This window comes from Candoia aspera, chromosome 1, assembly GCF_035149785.1.
Source record: "Candoia aspera isolate rCanAsp1 chromosome 1, rCanAsp1.hap2, whole genome shotgun sequence".
NCBI lineage: Eukaryota > Metazoa > Chordata > Lepidosauria > Squamata > Boidae > Candoia > Candoia aspera.
Window position 1 is genome coordinate 159,885,556 of NC_086153.1, and position 20,250 is coordinate 159,905,805.

General features: G+C 40.1%; 1 protein-coding gene across 2 annotated transcripts in view; it reads left to right on the forward strand.

Moving 5' to 3' along the window:
• The first annotated feature begins 3,035 nt into the window (after positions 1-3,035).
• The window catches only part of SERTAD2 (SERTA domain containing 2), a 138,294-nt gene continuing 121,079 nt past the window's right edge, over positions 3,036-20,250 (forward strand). The window contains exons 1-2 of one of the 2 annotated variants that reach the window (XM_063316809.1): positions 3,036-3,561; positions 14,371-14,424. The gene's annotated coding sequence lies outside the window, so the exon portion shown is untranslated. The remainder of the gene's footprint in view (positions 3,562-14,370; positions 14,425-20,250) is intronic. The other variant, XM_063316801.1, reaches the window with a different exon arrangement.

The window sequence follows — 20,250 nt, forward strand, 5'->3', positions numbered from 1 at the left end:
TAGAAAAGAGAATGATTGTCTTTTTATTACATGGGGTGGCATCTTTTGTTATTAAATTGCAAAATCTCATACTTTCTATAACATCTTTTTAAAAAGCACCTGCAGTGAGAATGTATGCAGATTTATTCAAGCTTAACTGACTGGAGAATCAATAAAAAGTGCTATGCATACTTAACTCAGAAATAAGGACTTCTGGATTCTGTGGAGCTGCTGAGTAAACATATATAGGGTTTATCTATACATAGCCCTATTTAGATCTACTTTTATAAGATGCTCCTTATTATAATATAGTATGGCAGGGATCCCCAGCATGGTGCTCATGTGGGCCCACCAGACTCCTTGCACACTTTTAAAAAATATAGTGCCTACCTCCAGCATCAACTTTATATCTAGAAATGCTTCTAGGCCCCGTACACATTGTTAGACCATAACAAGAGAAGCTTATCATGAGCCAGTGCCTTGTTTGGAAATGTTCCCCTCTGCCCCCTCCCTGCAAAAAGACAAACTATGGTGGAAGAGAACATACGGAGAGTGAAATATGGTGTTGAAGAAGAACTTACCAGTTTAGCTTCTGGTAAATGGATGTTTTATGATTGGCCATGTCCAGCATGGTAGATGTTTTGCAAACAGACATGCCTGCTTATAGCAATCATTTTATGAGAGCATTTATAGCAACCTTAACAGTCCAAATGTGCCTACTGGCCACAAAAGACTGAGGATCCTCTACATGTACCAATAGCAAACCCTGCAGATTCTGAGCAATGTGAACTATAGTAAAGGTTGGTTCGATTGTGTGATTTCATAGAATGACCCAACTTTTTAAAAAATCTGGTTCTTGAAACCTCATGTGTTTTGACAATTTACTCTCTGTGTTCTTGCACAAGCATTCCCATGAGATTTCACTCGTGTTTGGAGTTCTCTTGAAATTTCTGCCATTTATATATTTTTTAAATTTAATATTGGGAAGATATAGATGCCACTTAGATATGTTACAGATGCCATGTTATCAACCCTTGTGACAGAGGTGTGTTCTCTCACACAGTAAGGAAACCATACACCCATCACTTAATATGCTTGATCACAGTGTATCTTGGTCCATGCTTCAAAACATCAAAAAGTTATATTCTTTTCCCCACTCCATGCACACATGGGCACTCACACCTCTAAAATAGTGCCCTGAAAGAAACAGGAGTTTGGGCAGGAGGAGATTAAAAAAAAAACTTCATACAATCTGCATATCAAATAACAATATGAGCAATTGCATCTAAATTCAGAACAGGGTCCAGCTATGCTGGATGCAGGGTATGAAAAGACAACCCCAATCAGGTTGAGAGTCATAACAGGTAGCTGCAACCTATCTGATTTTGAAAAAAACAAGCAGAATCAGAGCTGATTAGTACTTTGATGGGAGACCACTGGAAATCCAGGGCTATGGATTAAATTGGGAAGTCAAAAACCATTCTGGAAGAAGGCAGTGGCAAACCATTTTGATACCGTTGCCAAGAAAACCGTATTGTATGGACATGTCCATGAAGTCACCAGGTGCCAAGCTGGACTTGATACTTAATAAATAAATTAGACCTCTTTTACTGTATAACTGGAACGGGTTTTTTTTTAATTCAACACAGTAAAAAGCATTATTAATTTGCCTGATAACAAATTAGTATGTCACATCTCCTTGTCTTTATAAGCTTTCTGAATTATCACATTTGTCAGTGACCAGCAGGCAAGATTATTTGAATATCCAGGCAATAAGTGCTAATTCAAATAAGATGATACAAGATAATAGAACCAAATAAACCTATGAACTGTCGTTGCCACTGGATTACACACTTATATTGCTGAAGATTTAAGCGCACCGCATGCAGTCTAGGAGCCTGTTCTGCAATGCTGGCCCATACTATATAGTATATACCTACCCACAATCTCCTGACGCCAATGACTTATTTTCCAGTACCCTTTTAAACCTGACATAATTTGGGCGGAATGCGTTCTCCACCATTTGAGTTCATGATTCGATTCACACGTCGCATTAAGGCATACGGCGGTTGGTCTCCTTTCTGTCTGGGTTGTTGTGCGGACACCCCCCGCCCAGACCTGGGTTATGATTGAGTACGATGTTTATCCAATCCATTGTTGATTAGTTAATAAACCATAGTTAACCCGGCCTTGGCTTTGATGTGTGCCATTTGGAAGGTGACAGCCCCTCCGGAGTAATTAAATCTAAAGCGGGGAGGGTGGCTGGGTGGGTGTGCGGCGACTCGTGGCGTCTCTCCTCGCCACCCTATGGCAGCACATGTGATCACACTGAGGCCGGTCAGGATGCCTTCAAAGTGAGGAGAAGAGCAGCCCAAGCCAGGCGACGATGCCTGGGCGCGCTTTTTCAGTGTCGGAAGAGCCCGCCCAGGGGAAGCACCCTCGGATTTTCCTCTCCTGATGTACGTGAGCTTTCCCGATAGCAGAGAAGCAAGAGACAGGACGGGAACCATAACACGGTTCTCCCTCCGTCCCCCGTCCCCTCGTCTCTACCCAGGGGCTCCCACGCCAGCCCGAGGGGGCCGAATCAGCAAAGAGTGTCGCGGAGGGGAACACACACAGATACACACCCCGACAAACAGAGGCAGCCCTCTCCTCTCCTTTCCCTCTGATTGGGCAGCCCTATCTTGTCTATCAAACGAATGCTACGTGGGATTGGCCACTTTGGGCAAACCAGGGATAGAAAAGGGGGGAGAATCCCTCCCCGCTGCTCTCCCTGGGCAGCTTCTCCCACCCTCTCTTCCTTTTCAACCCCCCCCCCGTTCCGCAGCAGTGTCCTCAGAAGACTCATTGAGCGAAAAGGGGCAGGACCCCCCGGCCTCTGGGCAAAGAGCGGCCTAGGCATTGGTGGGTAGGGCTGTCACTCCGTGCCAGCTGGCTTTGACATAGGGCCCCTGGAGAGCGGTGGGCGGGGTTCCCCTCCACCTCCTCCTGTGTCTAACTCAAAAGTCTGTGAGTCACTGACTGCACAACCCATCAATCCCATTAAATGCCTTGTGCAGGCGGGCATGCGGTGTTAGTGCCGCCGCCGCCGCCGCCGCTTCTGCTCCCTGAGCCCGGGCTCCTCCTGCTTCTGTTGCCTCCGCCCTCCCAGGGCACGGGCTGCTTCGGCTCCTCCAGTTCTCTCCTCTTCTTCCTCCTCCGCCTCCTCCGCCTCTCGCCCTCCTGGCAAGCTGGTTGTACTTGTTACGGTGTCACATCCTTCTTTCCAGCTGCAGTACCAACTTCCCTCCCAGCCAGCCTCCCTGCTTGGCAGAGGCTACAGCAAAGTGATGGGATAGAGCAGCAGCCGCTTGACTACCTCGGGCGCCAGTATTTTAGTCCGTAGCAGCGTGGATCGCCCCTTCCCGTCTCCTTATCACATTCCTGCCCTGCTTTTTAAGTCTCCCCGTTGTCTACCTCCTTTTTCGTGTTATCCACCCCCTCCCCTATTTCCTTGTTTCTTCCCTCTTTTAATCTTTCAGTCCCCCACCCCCTTTTCCCTCTGTGCTTATGAATTTGGATCGTTGAATTCTCCTGCAAAGGGTGAGTACAAGAGAATAAATAATGGGCTTTTTTCAGCATTTATTTAAAGGAGTCGTGTGCTCAATTTGGAGTGTTATGTTATATAAATATAAAATGAAAAAGAGAGGTGAGCTTTTAAGCTTTATTCTGTGAGCTTTCTAATGTGTTACTGGTTAATTTTTTTCTAGATTATTGTCAACTTTTCTGAAAGTTAAGTCAATTTAAATTTTTAAAAACTTAAGAAATAACATTTTTTTCTTAATTCCCCTCCCCTTTTACTTCTGTCTGTTCCTTATCTTAGCTAACAACAGACTCCACCCCCCCACCTCTTTCATAATAATATTGAACACTGATCATTATCAGTATGAAATGGTTGATGTTCACTGTATACACTGTATATGTCTATACGGGTCCTGTATCCTCAACCATACTTACTCAACTCTCATGGATTACACAGAGACTTATTTCAAAAAGATCCATTGCAACTTTCGGGTAGAGAAATATGGTAGCTGCTCATAGTATTAATTTGTGGAGGAACCTGATGATGCACTCTGATATGTCGAAAGGAAAGGAGTGACACATTTTATAATATCCGTTCAGGAACAAAATGCTTATATGCTGATACTTAAGAAAAGTGTAGAATAATACCATCTGCTTTTACTGTGCGTTGTGGTTATCTTCTGTAGGCCCAAAAGAAAAACGAATAGCTGTTAGGTAGCAAGAATGACTACATCTTGAAACAGGCAAAAAAAAAAAAATCTTTAAAGCTGTTATTAACTCTTTAGGGTAGATACTGAGAGTTTTTTAGATGATTACAAATCATGGTGACATGGATCCTCCAGATTTGGAAGCAGTATACCAGTGACCACCAGTTGCTGGGGAGCTTGAATGAGAAAGAGCTAATAGACTAATTATTCTGCTTGTGGGCTTCCTAAAAGCATTTGGGAATTGGGCATTGTGGGAAGCAGAGTGATGGACCTTTGATGTGATTCTATGAAGCTTTTAGTAGTCAATAACTTTTGTCTCATGGTTCCTTCATTCTTTGTTGGATATTTTTATAAGCTACTAATAGGCAATGAGGGATGTGGTGGCGCTGCGGGTTAAACCTCTGAGCTGCTGAGCTTGCCGATCAGAAGGTCTGCGGTTCGAATCCGCGTGATGGGGTGAGCTCCTGTTGCTAGTCCCAGCTTCTGCCAACCTAGCAGTTCGAAAACATGCAAATGTGAGTAGATTAATAGGTACCGCTTCAGCGGGCAGGTAACGGTGTTCCGTGTAGTCATGCCAGCCACATGACCACGGAAGTGTCTATGGACAAATGCCGGCTCTTTGGCTTTGAAACGGAGATGAGCACCGCCCCCTAGAGTCGGACACGACTGGACTTAATGTCAAGGTAAACCTTTACCCTTTACCTACTAATAGGCAAAAGTTAAAGATCTTGGATAAAATAAGCTGTCTGGCTAGAATGTCATAAGCTGTCAGTTAACACTGGCACCAAAATCACATTTCATGATGCGATTTCAAATTTTGTATGTAATGAGCTATGCTGTATGGGCATCTGTAACTCTATGTATGAAGGATCATGTGACACGGGACTAAATAGTGTGCTATGATTATGCTTTGTTAATTTAACACATTTTGGCTGTAAAGGGATCTTAATGCATTTCAGTTTATTGTTCTAGCTAGTGGGAGGGGACCATTACTGGGGATGTGAGTTACTTATGATAGGTGGCAATAACACATTTAGTATTTAAGAACTAGGTAACCACATGCATGCTGGGGTTAAAAATGAGTTCCAGGTTGAACTTCCTCAAAGATATAATTCTAACCAGAAAGGCTGAGCATTCCTATTTCATAGAATGGGCCTGTTCAAGAAATATTATTCCTATGGATGCTTGCTATACTTTTTCCCATCTAACTTTTCCTTTATCACGATTTAGCAATCCCTCCCTCTTTTTAATGTATTACATCCTTTATGGTTGTTTCCAGTGCTTGTGAATATAATTCAGTATAGAAAGGCATTATTTGATTTCTTCTGTTTTAGGATTTTGGACCTGGAATCTAAATATCCAAGAATTGCCATGATTTTTATGTCTATTCTTAAAGAAAAGAAGTTAAATGCTTCATAGAGACAGGCCCACAACATATGCCACTTCTTCCTTTGGATTTGATATTCTGTGCTGTTTTGTATTGCTTTCTGATTGGGGAAGTGTTCTTGAAATTTGCACCAGCTGATGAAGAAGGTTGTTTTCTGTGGCTTTTTCTTTCTGAGATGGTGTGCCTCCTACAATGGCTTGATATGTATACTTTCTAAATTGCTGTCAGATTTTAGCCAACCCACCTTCGTATTTTGTTAAAATTGTTATTGGTCTTTGGAACAGGGAACTAGTTTAGGTAGCTTTCCAAGCCCCTTCTCTTCTGTGCAAGAGCCCATGTATTTTTCTGGTATTTTGGAGAACTGCTTGCTGCCAGTGAAGCAGCAGGGCCGACTGGTTGAGCAATGTTGGCAGGAAACTCAGAATAAATATGAATGAAAATAGGCTAGCGGCCATTTGAAGGTGTATTCAGTGGCTCTGCTGGCAACAAAAAGAATCTCCATCTGTACTGCACGCACACAATGGCATTTAGAAGAGCAGGTCTTTTATGTCTGGCTAACACTATTAACAGTCTCAGAGCTTGGAGGAATGTGAACAAGTGTTTTGCTGTGTTTTGCAGGTGAAGCACCAGACATGGACTCCAATTTGGGTGCCACTTGAGTTGTAGATTATTTAGTAAGAATTGTCCTCTACTGCAGGATGGCCAACTAATCTATTCAGAGGTGCATTAGTTAAATATGATAGGATGATAAGTCATCAGTGCCTTTGGCCAGAAGTGGACAGCAATTTTGTGGTCAGAGGACACAATTTTATTTTTATTTATTTGATGATGGCGTGGTGACATGGTAGTATCATCAGAGAAGACAGCGATAACATTTTGGACAGTTCTTATTTATTTAAAAAAAATTATATCTTTGGGAGGTGTAAGACAAATATTTTAGTGTTGTTTTTTTTAAATCAGGAAACCATTAATTTATTATCAAATATTGACAGTGTGGTAATAAACCATTAATTTATTAAATGATGACTGTGTTAATAAACCATTAATTTATTATCAAATGTTGACAGTGTGATTTCGTGGTACAGACTTCTGTGTGTGTGTGTTGTATGTGCCTTTGAGTCGGTTTTTGACTCCTGGCAGCTGCCTGGACTAGTCCTTGTGGTTTTCTTGGCAAGGTTCTTCAGAAGTGGTTTGCCATTGCCTCCTTTCTAGGGCTGAGAAAGGGTGACTGGCCCAAGGTCACCTAGATGGCTTTGTGCCTAAGGTGGGACTAGAGCTCACAGTCTCCTGGTTTCTAGCCTGGAGCCTTAACCGCTGCACCATGCTGATTCTAGGTGTTCTAGGTTCTAGGTATTCTAGGTGTCATAAAAATGGGGCCGGGGAAGCTGCATCTGGGGCTTGTCCACCCGTTTTATGTATGGGTAACTCCTTTGGATTAGTTCACTAATATATTTGCTTGTTAATTGCTCTGGTTGTATTATTTGTGGTAAACAATAACCATCCAGGGAGCAGTGAACATTTGTCTTTGGGAGGGAGCATTTCCCAACCCTGTAAAAGCTCGTGGAAGAAAGTTATATGAGTAAGAAAACACTGAGACTCCTAAAACTGGAGAATTAGGAGCTGCTTTTAAATGAACCATTCCTGGGCATGGAAATCTGGTATGTGATGGTTAGACAATGTTGGGGACTTTTGAATTAAATGGATTAAGAATCTAAATAACCTGACTCCTCTGGCTGGTAGAATGCAGTGGAAACTACCTTGATTTCCCTGGAAGATCTGCCTAGATAGAGATAAGTACGAGAGTGTGATTGAATCTCCTAAATATCTGAGGTGTTTCAGTGTCCTATGACAATGGTATCCTACTAAGATTCTGCTTTATGGTAATTCTACTTCACCGAATAGTTGATCAGGGGTAACACATGATCAATAATAAGATTTCTATAATTTACTGGGTTTTTTACATTTTGCTTCTTAAAATGGTAACTGTATATGTTTGTGTGTGTGCACGTGTGTGTGTATGTATGTATACACACACACAGGTAATCTCTTATAAAAAGATTCCTAGTCCTCCACGAAAAAGTATGGCACAATTCACACATCATGTTAAGCCACGTTTAGTATCTCTGTAAGGTTTCTCTCACTTAGGCTAGAGTTACATTCCCCAAAAATCTCACAAAAAGCAAATTCACATAAGGCAAGACAATGAGCCAGTGGAAAAAAGTGGGTTGTGGTATGGTGAAAGGTGAAAGGTGAAAGGTTCCCTGTGCAAGCACCGAGTCATGTCTGACCCTTTGGGGGGACGCTGCTTTTCTTGGCAGACTATATTGGGGTGGTTTGCCATGGCCTCCCCCAGTCGTCACCTTCTCCAGTGAGCTGGGTATTCATTTTACCAACCTCAGAAGGATGGAAGGCTGAGTCGACCTGAGCCGGCTACCTGAGAATCCAGCTTCCGCTGGGGACGAACTCGGGTCAAACTTGGGTCATGGGGAGAGTTCCGGTTGCAATACTGCCGCCTACCACTCTGAGCCACACGAGGCTGTTGGGTTGTGGTATATGGGATCAAATTTTCTAGCCCAAATGCATTGACATTTGTAGCCCAAATATACACATACATTTTTAGAGCCTTCCTTATTCCTAAGCCCTTCAGCACTCAAACACATTTTCTTCCTTGCCTGGTGTTCTGTCTGTAGTGAAAACATGTTTTCCATCTTTTCTACAGCTGGATTTCAAGTGTGCATGGTTATCATGGTAGAGAAAGATTAAGTGCATCATGGCTCTGCAAATGTTGTTGTATTCTTTGTTATATTGAGCACAGTAGATTTCCCTGGGTTAAAAGCTGATCCTAGAGCTGAGGATCCTTCACCAGCTTCGGTATGATGTAATTATGTCTAACTATTTCTAGGCCTTTTCTTTTTCGTATTGGGTAAGGGAGCTGGACAAGTTGTTAATGGCTGGTTTGGCCTTATAGTGATAGTAAAGCTATTGCTGGTGTAGAAGTAAGTAGGAGAGGATGCACAATTAGAACAACAGCATAACACGATTGTAATTGCCTAGGTGATGGCAGAGATTTTGGCAGGAAAATGTTCAAACAGTTTTGGTGAGAAGTCTTAGTGTGTTTCTAGACCTCTGGTGTAAACTATGCTAGCACAAATTGCATAGCAGCATTTTTTTTTCATATACTGCTAATTCTTGGATGAAAATGATCAGTCAGATAATAGGAAATTTGCATAAAGCGAATTTGTATAAAGCAAGGGAAACCTGTATATGGTAGAGATACTCTAATTATTATTATTTTTTCCTGCTTCCGAATCAGCATTGCTATGAAAGCCTTAAATGGGTTCAGATTGGACTGGTTGAGAATAGTTTAGTTCAGGGAAGATGAAAATGATCTAACCAGTGTTTGTTTGGTAGGGGAGTCAATTATGTTTCTGTTCTGAGTAGGACTGAGTGGACTAGAAGAGAGATGGATTGCCCAAATATCAAAGCTGCAGGCAAGCCCCAAAGCCTTGAGCGTGACCTCAAGAGGCCCTCCAAACATAGGCTGTAATTTTTAATGTGCCAGTAGGGAAAAAAATGATTAAATACACGATTAGGAAGTAATCCTATTAATGGCTTAATTAATTTAATTTAACGCTAGTTAAGTAAAAATGAAACCAAATTTAGTTTTTGTCCTGCTGGTTCCGGAATGTGGCTCCAAGCAGGGCAGTCAGAGCAAGGGCAGTTCTCAGCTTGGAAAAGTTGTGTGTTCCTGGGATAGGCAGCCGTGGAGGTGTGCTTTGGATCAAGGAAATCTCCTTAATTCCCAGTGGTGTTGCTTATCAGCCTCAAATGATACATCAACCCTAGCCATTCTTAGTGGCAGATTATGTCACTACTGTTACACAATAGCTCAGAAACATCTAGGGTTGTGCTTGAAAACCAACCAGAAACTTGAACTGATTTAGAATATGGTATATAGTACCTACCTACACCAATTCCTGATTAAACTGTAGCTGGAAATTAGAGTGCTTGTTTTGAACTTTTAAGACTTTGGAATCTCAAGCTGTTTAAAAACTGGGGGAAAAATTTCCTCCCGTATTTATCTTCCAATATATATTTGTAAGTGGATGGGGAAAATATTAAATTAGGATCAATGATATAAGGGACTGGATATATTTTAAGGGCAGTGCCTTTTTATAGAATTTCTTTCCAACAGAAGTTTGTCTAGGCTGCTCAGTTCAAATGACAAGGATATGCATTAAAACCAAGTTTTTTTCCAGGAAGCATATGAAGAAATTTGAATGTTATCCTTGATGTAAGAAATATTTTAGCAGAATGTGTTGATGTATGGAAGTGTAATTTGATTAAAACAAACTATGAACTGATTTCTATTCTTTGCTTGGACATTATTGTTTCTAATTGCTCTTAGCCATTCTCAAAGTACATTTTCACCCTGTATGACATTAGAGTTTTCAGAATGGTAAAAATAACACATATTGTAAAGTATTCCAAAATCTCTCCCCAAAGGGGCCAATAAAATAGGTAATGCAGTGAAGATGGATGCATATTGTGGCAAAAAAAAAGAAGAGCCCAGCTTGTTTGTTTATTTTCCTGTATTCAAGGCAGCCACAAAACTTGAAACAAAAACAAAATAAAGGTCCTAGGTTTGTGGCAGAAAAACATAACTAGGATATTCTGCTGAGAATTCACCTCTTTCAATTAGGACAAGACTACCATTATATAAATCCCATTATTCTGGGATCCTTTCCTAAAGAGTAATAAATTGACATAATAAAGAGGACAATGCAGAAGGAAATGTGGGAAAACTATAGACCCTCACCCTATTTTTATTTTTTTAATCATTCTAAAGGGAGAATATAAACCATGAAGGATGAAAGACAAAATTAATAAAAGGCTAAGGTACAATTAGCCTTTACAAATATGTAAACATAGGAAGTAAAGTGTTATGGAGATTACAGTTTTTCAATATATCATTAGTTATTTATAAAATTTTAAATGTATTATATAATTATTAAAGAAAAAATTAAAACCACTATGCTTTAAACTAAGAATACCTAGTTAACACAGTACAAATCACTAACTAAAACTATACACTGTAATAAATTAGATCATCTCAAATTCTACTTTCTCATAGAATTGAAAAATAGATTTTAAATGTAGAAAAACCCAATTCTGGGGTATGGTACAAATTCATGTATTAAGTTGTAGCCCAGGAATGGTTTCCAGTTAGAACTGAATTTTACATCAGATTTACTTTTTAGATATGAAGTAATTCTGTATATTGAAGCATATTCCTGTAACTAGGTTAGCCATTCTTCTGCAGTAAGCACAATTGGCAGCTTAGATCAGAATTGGGTAAATGTGGCCTCTCAGATACTGCTGAACTACACTTCCCATCATCCCTTACTGGAAACCATCTTGACTAGAACCGTTGATAGCAACAACACTGGGAAAGCTGCCTGTTGTTCATCTTTGCTTTACTTAGTTTTATCAAGTCTTCCTCGACTATTTCTAATGAAGAATTTGAAGTTAGGTTAACAGCTGTAACAGCTCTGATGAGATGTGGTCACTTTTAATAAGAACCAGAATTTGATTTTTAGAGAACGTTCCAAGATAAGATTGTGTCTTCCTGAATGCAAGTCTAATCTTGTTAGAGACTTACCATTAAAAGTCTCTGATTGGAATTTTCATATGATATAACTAGTTCCTTTCATTAAATAAAAGCCAGTGGCTTGGATCTATGAGTCTGCTGTGAACTTAGAAAGTTTATACTAGAATTGTAACAATTCTTTCCACCTCCAGCTGCAGCACCCCTTGTGGCACAAGCTCCTATAATTTTGGAGCAACTTTTCATACTGGGAAGGAACAATGTGGAAAACACTTTGTGAAAACAAATCAATCTTTAAAAAAAAAGAGTCTTTTATTTTTTTGTCTGATTGACAAAAGTCACAGGAACAAAACCTTAAAACTTGTATTAAGTATCTCCTTTAAAAAGTAGAAATTAAGGCCTGTTAAGGAAATTGTTAATAGCATACAAGTACATTTGTATAGAAACTTTGTATACCAGAAATATCTTAGCAAAACTTGTTTCGTCCATGCTTAAGTTTTTTTTCCCTTGGAAAGCTGCTATATTTATTTTTCATTTATGTTCCATATATTTTAAAATAGGAAGAGCAAAACAAATTTGAAGGAATAGAATTATACTTGACATTTCTTTACAGGTCCATTATTTACTTAAAGATGAAGTTATACAATGAATGGTTGTTAAAAATCACGCTTTTATGTGGGAAAGGAATGCAGCTTGTGCATGGGAGCAAGGTTGATAGCAACCAGATCTGGTGTTTTTGGGTGGTAGTATTGTCCATAATATACATAACTTGTTGCTTGTCTCTACAGAAAACCTGGCCCTTGAAAAGTAACTTCGTTTATAAATGGTGCTAAGCAATGGTTTATTTAATAATTTATTGAATAAATCACAATGACTGGATTCATACTACACTAAATCATGGTTCACACTTATAAGACACCCTGACTGGTTCAGATAGTACATTTAGTATTATAGTACAGCCAGACAAACAATAAACCTGAAGAAGTTAGTAGTTTGGCTAGCAAAATGTCAGCACATATTCACTCTTTTGCTTGGTAGTCATTCACCCATAAACCATTTAACACAAGCATATGAAATGAGACATACAACTTATTCAGTAAACCATACTTAAAAGTCTACTGTATAAACCAGCCATTGTCAAAAAGGTATTTTAAGAATAGGGAGTTTTGCTGCAGGACATTTATATTAATGCATGCATTGTAAAACAAGAGCTGTGTTGCTCTATGGTAACCAAAAATCAAGAACCTTTATTAAAAGGCATAAGCTTTCATAAACTGTAGCTCACTTCATCAGATGCATGGAGTGAAGAAACAGGCCCAAGTTTATGTAAAGGAATTAATTTTTTTTAAAAAATCTTTAAATTAAATGGACACAAGTTTGACATTAGGACTCAAAACAAGGACAAAGTATTATTAGAACATTTTAACATCCCAGGACACTTGATTACAGATCTCAAGGTGGCTCTTATGGAACAATGAGATTTTACCAGCACTATCCTGCTGAACTCCCATCAAAAAGTTTCACATCCTAAAAGACATACCGTAACGGTTTTTTAACATATTACAAGTACCTCATCAATTGGTAATTGTAATCTGTCTCACATGTAATCCACATCTGCATAACTATCCAGTCTTGTCTTGTCCCAGTTAAATCCTATATCAGTTTCACCACCTCATACATCTGATGAAATAAGCTACAGTTCACAAAAGCTTATGCCTTTTAATAAAAAAGTGTTGATCTGAAAATGTGCTAACAGACTCCTCCTGATTAGTGCTTGCATCTTTTAATTCTTTTTGGAGGTCCCAGAAGGAAGGAAATTTGCTATATGCTTCCTCTCACTTGGCTGATAGAGCGTTCATTGCTATGCTTTGTGTCGCTGATGGGGATGATTGAGTATTAATATTAATTGTACAGACTAAATTACCTTTAGGGACTTTCAGGTTCTTAATGGCTGATGGAGTATACAAAATACATACATTTGCAAACTTTGATGAACCTATCAGCCCAGATCACAATTATTATTTTTTAAATGCACCTTTTTAAAACATTTCCTGCTAATCAGTACTGGAGGAGAAGGAACAATTATGAAATGAGTAGTAACATTTCTGAAGTGGGGGGGATTTTCCTTCTGTGTATGGATACTTGGGACAAATTGTGCAAATATTTGAGATGCAGATTTTGTGTATTTCAGATTGGCTCAGCTGAAGGGTCACATCTGCTTCTTATTTTTTAAAGAGGGAAGGATCAAAGTACGACCTTTCATAAAATACTGAATTAATCTACATGAATTAAACCACACTTTAAACTTTACAGACTTCCAAACATTCAGAATGTACCTGAATTTTACTTTTGTTCATGTAAGTTTTGAATCAGAAAAGGAGTTAGACTGAAAGTTTATTACCTTTACAAAGTGAAAGATTTAAAAAAGGCCATTTTAAAATGTTTTTGACCTCATGGGAGTAGAAAGTGATTTGCAAAGACAGTGAAGAAATTCAGTCAGGGAGTGCTGAAAATACTGTATTTTGCTGCTTCAAGTGGAGAAATGTAGGAAGCCCCTTGGGCTAAAGTTTTTGTTTGTGTATTTGTTTTCAGCAAAAACACATCATTTCCATTGCTCTTTCAGGCCTCTTCACTCACTACATCTTGTGAGATAATAAGAAATTAAGCTGGCTGTTATGGCAGGCTAATTATGATTTTCAAGAAAGAACTCTGGGCATTAGAGAGCTTAAAATATAATGCTTGTGAGCTTGATAAATTATTATGTTTTGAAAGTCAATAAAATGCTGGAATTCTGTCCCCAGTGTTTTTTTCTGATGAATTACCAACATTTCCTTGGGTGTATTTAAACTGTATTTTTTTTCCCTGTATTTTTATTATTTTTAAAATAAATCACCCCTACCTCCTCATTTGCAAGGGATTCAATGTCATTGCCATATATCATGTATTTGGTTCCATTATTTTTGATTTGATATCACAAAGATTCTATGTTACAAAGCAGCCAACCCCTAGATGCCTTTGTGGAGGAGAAATAAGGCTTTAGCACCAGTGTGAGTAAGTATAGCATCTTTTCTGGTGCTAACATTCCCATGAACCCCCGAACTATTATTTTCTGTTTTCCTGTCTTCTAGGTAAAATTTAGTGCCGCAGAATAACAGTATTAAGGGGTGGAATAGGAGGTTGAGGTAAGTGAAGCCAAATTGTGTTGCTCTGTTCTGCTTGCATCTCGCTGGGTGCCATTTTGCTCAGGATTTAGTCCTGGGTTGTAACATCAACAATCCTGAATGGGATTGAACTCCTTTTGTGAGGTGAAGCTGTGGAACTGCTTGGCTTGTTCTAGTTGATTAGCATGCATTAGTTTTAGAAAAATAAGGAAGCTGTCAGTAACCATATAAAGAGGGGCCTGGTGCTTGTCTGAAATGAGCTTTGTTTCTGATGAGGCCTACCAAACTTGGATGCATGTGAGGACAGAAACTCCTCACATTGCCCATTTGGTGATACATGCTAAAGTAAAGGTCAGCAACTTGGAAAATTAATAATACAGTTCATGTTGACATTTCAGAAGGATTGCTGGTTGGGGTGTGGTACACTCCAGAGTGTTTTTTTATAGTGGATGTGTACTCTTTTATTTCATGCTTTCAACGCAAAAGGAAAGTATCGCCAATTTCTTTTCCCCAGCACAATCTCTCTTTTGTCTCCAAAGCTAACAAAAATAAATTTTAAAAAATCTTGCAGTTTACTCTTATTAAATGGGACTGATGTGGAATAGAGAAAACTCTTAATACTAGAGTTGTGGCTGTCCCATAAAGCTAAGAAGGGCTTGACTGCTACTTAGAAACACTCCTCAAAATGCAGAGAGGGGTTTAAAAGTAAATAAATAAGTTCCACTTTACCCTCAGCATTGCCTGGGGTGCCTGCAGTGAAAACTTACCAAACCATGAAGCTACTTCTCTCTAGCTTTGCCTTTCTATCTCCAGGAGCATGCCACTCCTGTAACCATAATGCTTTACAAGGTCAGATTTCCATGGCCTCTCTTGTTAAGCAAGGATCTCTAAACTGCTTTGTCCAGAGAGGAGGCTAATGTCCCTTCCACATGCAAGGGCATGTTCTGTCCCCAAGGTGCCACAGAGGTTTGGGAAATACTGCTGATAACTATTGGTACAGCTCCTGCTCCAGGTGAAACTTTGCAAAGATAGCACTGCAGCATTTCTTCCTGAGCTGCCAGCAGATGGTTTTCCATTGGTGGGGACTCTCACCTTTCCTGGCTTCTGAGCTGTCCACCACCCCCTGTAACCAGAATGCTTTGCCACCATCCTCCCTATCTTCCCCACTTGCTCTGAAGGGCAGCTTAGGTGCTTCCCTGCACAGGGGTTTAGTTGTTTATTCTTCTTTTTCTTTTGTTGAAGCATTCTGCATCCTGGTGCCTTCCAGATGAGTTGGACTTCAGTGCTTAAAGTCTTAGAAGCCAGCATGCCCTATTTGGGATTATAGGAGTTAAAATGGTATGCAGCTCATCTAGAAGGTACCAAGTTGAGGAATGCCACTTCATAGATTCATATTTTCTTTTATGCTCTGCACGGAGTCAGCAAAGCTATCTGTGCTTTTGTTTTTTCTTAGTGTTTGTCCCGCGTGGTTGCAGGTTTGGCTTGCTTTTGCACTGTGCTTGCCTAGTTCTTACAGCAAAGCCACCAGGGCACATTGTGACTAGGGTTTTTGTTTATCATCTGGCTTGTCACAGAGCCTGACGCTGAGAGGGATTGATTGGCCCAACATCCAAGCTGGCTTCCATGCCAAAGGGAGGACCAGAACCTGGGTCTTCCTGCTCCTAGTCCAGCACACCACACTGGCTCCGTAGAGTTATCTGTGTAATATGTTGATATGGCATAGGGCTTTCCGCTTTGAAATATTATCAACTCACCTCACAAAATTAAACTGCTATAAAGACATCAGTTTGTATCTTATATTAAGAATGTAGACATCTGTTGGTCCTGGTCTATATCTCACTTAATAAGGCAGAGTAGTAAATGGACCTCACCCACATGGCATGGTGCTTAATACCTAAGCTTAGTGTAGTCAATTGACAAATCTCAATACGTCCCTCCTTAGGAGCGAAAAAAATAACAGTATTAAATTACATCACCATCTTTTCATGATTCCCCAGATTGGCTGCCTTAAAAGCAGCTGCTTCATTCTGCCTCATGTTAGGACCAGCCATATGTAGTCCCATAGCAACTGTCACACTGTCTTTTTAAAAAATATCCCAGTTCCTGGCCATATGGTTGGTCTTATGTGGGCATTCCTAATCATATGCTGATGATTCACTTGCTCTCAGCTCTTACATTTCTAGCCGAGCTTAAGATCCTTCTTGGACAGCCTGCCTCCTTCTCTTCCTTGTGCCATTCTTTGGCATGTACATGAGACACAACACCTCTTTTAGGATTCATGCTTGCATGCCATACTGATTATTGTAATACCTGATTGTGTCTGGTTGTTTTTTGGATGCTGCTAAGAAATGTGTGCACATGTGCCTGAACATAGGAGAAACAATAGAATATGGGATGGTGCTCTGTTTTCTTGTTTTACTGGAATTTCTCTATCAGGCTTGGGCTAGACTTATAGAAAAGTTCTTGCACGCGAGGGCAGTTCCTGCTGTGTTTTTGTATCACAACTGACTTGTGAGGCTGGCCAGTTCTGCACACTTTGACCTAATTGGGAGGAAGGGGCTTCTGTAACCATCTTTCCTTTTCTTTTAATGGGAAGTCCAGAGTTTCAGCTAATGATCTGTGGCCAGGTGGGAAAGGTGGAGGTGGACTTGGACCTTGTCTCACTTTAGGGAGACTTTGTGTGAGGGAAAATAAGAGGAGAAGAGAAGGTACATCTAAGCACCTGGTAGACAGAAAGAAAATCTGAAATTCTTGCGGCTATTGTCAAAAAGAGATATTTACCTACTAGGTCTCCCCCTGTGGATCCAGGACAGCCCAAGCCATACAGTAATAATTGCCTATTCTCCCCTTTACTAGGGTTAGAGGAGCAAGACTGGAGAAGGAGATGCCTCTCTCTTGCTTTGAAGGACCCAAAGGCAATTTATGTCTCTAGCTGGTCTTCAGTCTAGACAGCCTTCGATCTTCTGAGACATGTTATCAGATTACAGCCCAAAACATAAGTTGGCACCCAGAGTATATTGCAGCAAAGAAACATGTTCTTAGGCTGAAAGAAAAAGATTAGGCCTCAAAAGAGGAAGTGTGAACGAAGGACCAGTGAGTAGGTCATCTAAATTGGAGATTGGGCCTCAGAGAAAGACCACACTGAAGGAAATCAGGCAGGCTTGCCTTGAGTTCATACAAAATAAAATTGAACCTTCACTGCAATCTTTTGTAGGTTAGATTTCTGTTGACATTCTGCGTTTCAGTCCACAGCTTAGATTCCTTCTCCCCCCATAGTCAACTGCTGCTCCAGGACAAAACTCAAAAGAACACATCCTTTTAACCATTTTCCCCTTTACTAGTTACCCTCAAGGGAATGAAAGTTGTTCCTGCTTAGGGACTTAGTCAACTGCACTCAGAAATAGAATGATTAAAAAGGGAGGCAAAATGGAACGCAGGAGGCACCTGAAGAGTTCCAGCATATAACTTTTTCAGATGGTCAGAAGAAGTGATCAGAATGGCAATGGAATAGAAAACACCTTCTGCCTCTGTTGGTTGTGTTCGTAAATTGCACTAACCCATGGTGAACTGATCCATGGTTTGGGGGTTAATCCAGTTGCCTAGTTTTATACAACCTATAGTACTAGAGTTTGAGCCACAAACTAATCCAGTACATTTTAGTCAACTGTGTTGTGTGAACTCAGTTACTGTGTATGGGAGACAGATGCCCCTCTTCTTGCCTTTTGGATCTAGCAGATGGGATTAGAAAAATGCTAATTAAAAAGCAAATGGATTTGATTTGATAGTCAAAAGCTTTCTGAAAGCCCCTTAAAAGATACCCAGTTTCCAAGTGGGCTGTTCTGTCAAGGATGCTTATAATTTTAAAGGATCAGACACATGAGGGGCAGCTAGCCTTAGAGTTTTACCTGCTGTACTTAGTTGCAAGATCATCCTCTGTGATGCTATCTGCATTTTGGAAACATTTGCAACCATCTGGGGATTATACAGATGTGGAGACCACTGTCTGTAAGTAAACTTTATGGCTTATCCAAGAATGACTTACCACTTTGGAAGACTGTGCAATGGATAAATCTATTTTCTCTGTAGATCTGAAAGATCCTACATATCTCTGCAATGGATCTGACAGAATATCTTGGAAAATTGGTATATCTTGTAATGCTAATAATATGTTTTTCTTTTTCCCAAAGGTTCTGAGAACTACTAAGATGAGGAATTCTAAGTAACATTCCATATTGTGGTGGAAGTAGTTTTCCAGGAAGGGGAAAGCTTGCTTCTTGTGTGATGTTGCTTGTATGTGCGCATGTGTGTGCATGCACTTATACCAAGACATGCACTGGTGGTTTGTCTGGTTTCTCCTTCTAATGGTTTTGCTGGATTTATGCCATGCCACAAACATGATTAGAATGCTTACTATGAGACAGGAGTAGTGTCTCTATTTTATAGACTTAGCTAATGAGTGGCAGAAGATAAGTCTCATTTTGTTTCACACTGTGTTCCAAGGAACCCCAAGGTTCTCCAAGAACATGATGAGGTTCTGTGGGAGACCAAGGGGGGGGGGGAAATCACTCAAACATAGTCGGGTTTCTATCAGTAGAGCTTTGCTGCTTGATCAAAGGTTCTGGGGGGAAAAAAATATATATATATGAATGATCCCTCCTTTTAGAGTTCTAGATCACAATATCCCCCTCTCAGTAGTTTTAAGAAGTTCAGTTATGCCTAGCATTTACAACTTCACAGCCAAGTTGGTGAGAGCAGCCATGTTTGTTGTTCATGGATCTGGCCACTAAATCATAAAAGGGTCTGGTCTCTGTCTTAAAAAAAAGTCTGGGCAAGATTGATTGATATAAACCCCACCCTACTTTTCTCTTCACATAGTTTTCTTTCCAGGTCAGCTCATTTCCAGGATTGAGTTTAGGTTAGGAGAAAAATGCCTGGAAGGAATAACATTGCAGAATCAGTTCTCCTTACCTGTAAACACATTTTTAAGCAAGCTACAAAACAAACAAAACCAGCCAACCAAACAATCAAAAGAGAACATCTTCCTGCACAGGACTTAAGCAACTGAGGCAGATGTCGTAAACAAATCTGATTGTTGCTACTAAAATATGAAACGCCTCCGGTGTTTTTGGTTCGGTTGAGGCAGTATTTTCACGGCTTTGGGTACTGAGACACAGTCTTGGAGGAGGTGTCCTCCCCTCCCTCATTTTTGTGTAGATCATTGGGTGGACATTGATTTTCATTTGGAAAAGCAACAGAGCTGCTATGTACGATAGTTTGTATCTATGAATCTAAGTTGTTGAATTGGTTAAGAGTAGTCATGTCCTTAGTGTGCTTGTACATCTTTGTGGGGTTACTAGATCTGGGGTGAAAAAATCCAGGCAACCATTAAATGGCATCAGAGGGCTAAAGTTTCATGCACATCTTTGCTGCCATCTAGTGGCTCTCTGGATTTTTGCAGCCCAGATCTGGTAGCCCTGATCTTCCTAAAACTGAAATGTACAGTGCTGGCAAGCGTGTCCAGTGCACATAGCTAAAATGTATGTGTTGAAACAATTGGAAATAAGCACATTTGAGATACCATTATGAGGTAATCTCTTTTATGGAAAATAAAATAAGGCTTTACAATTCAGGACCAAAGGACCAAATTACAAGTAACATTAAATCCAGCGCTAAGATTTCTGTCAAGATTTCTGAATATTGCATTGTCTAAGAGGTTGGGTAGAGAGCCAGTTTGGTGTAGTGGTTAAGGCACCAGGCTAGAAACCGGGAGACTGTGAGTTCTAGTCTATCTACCTTGGGCCAGTCACTTTCTCTCAGCCCTAGGAAGGAGGCAAGGGTAAACTACTT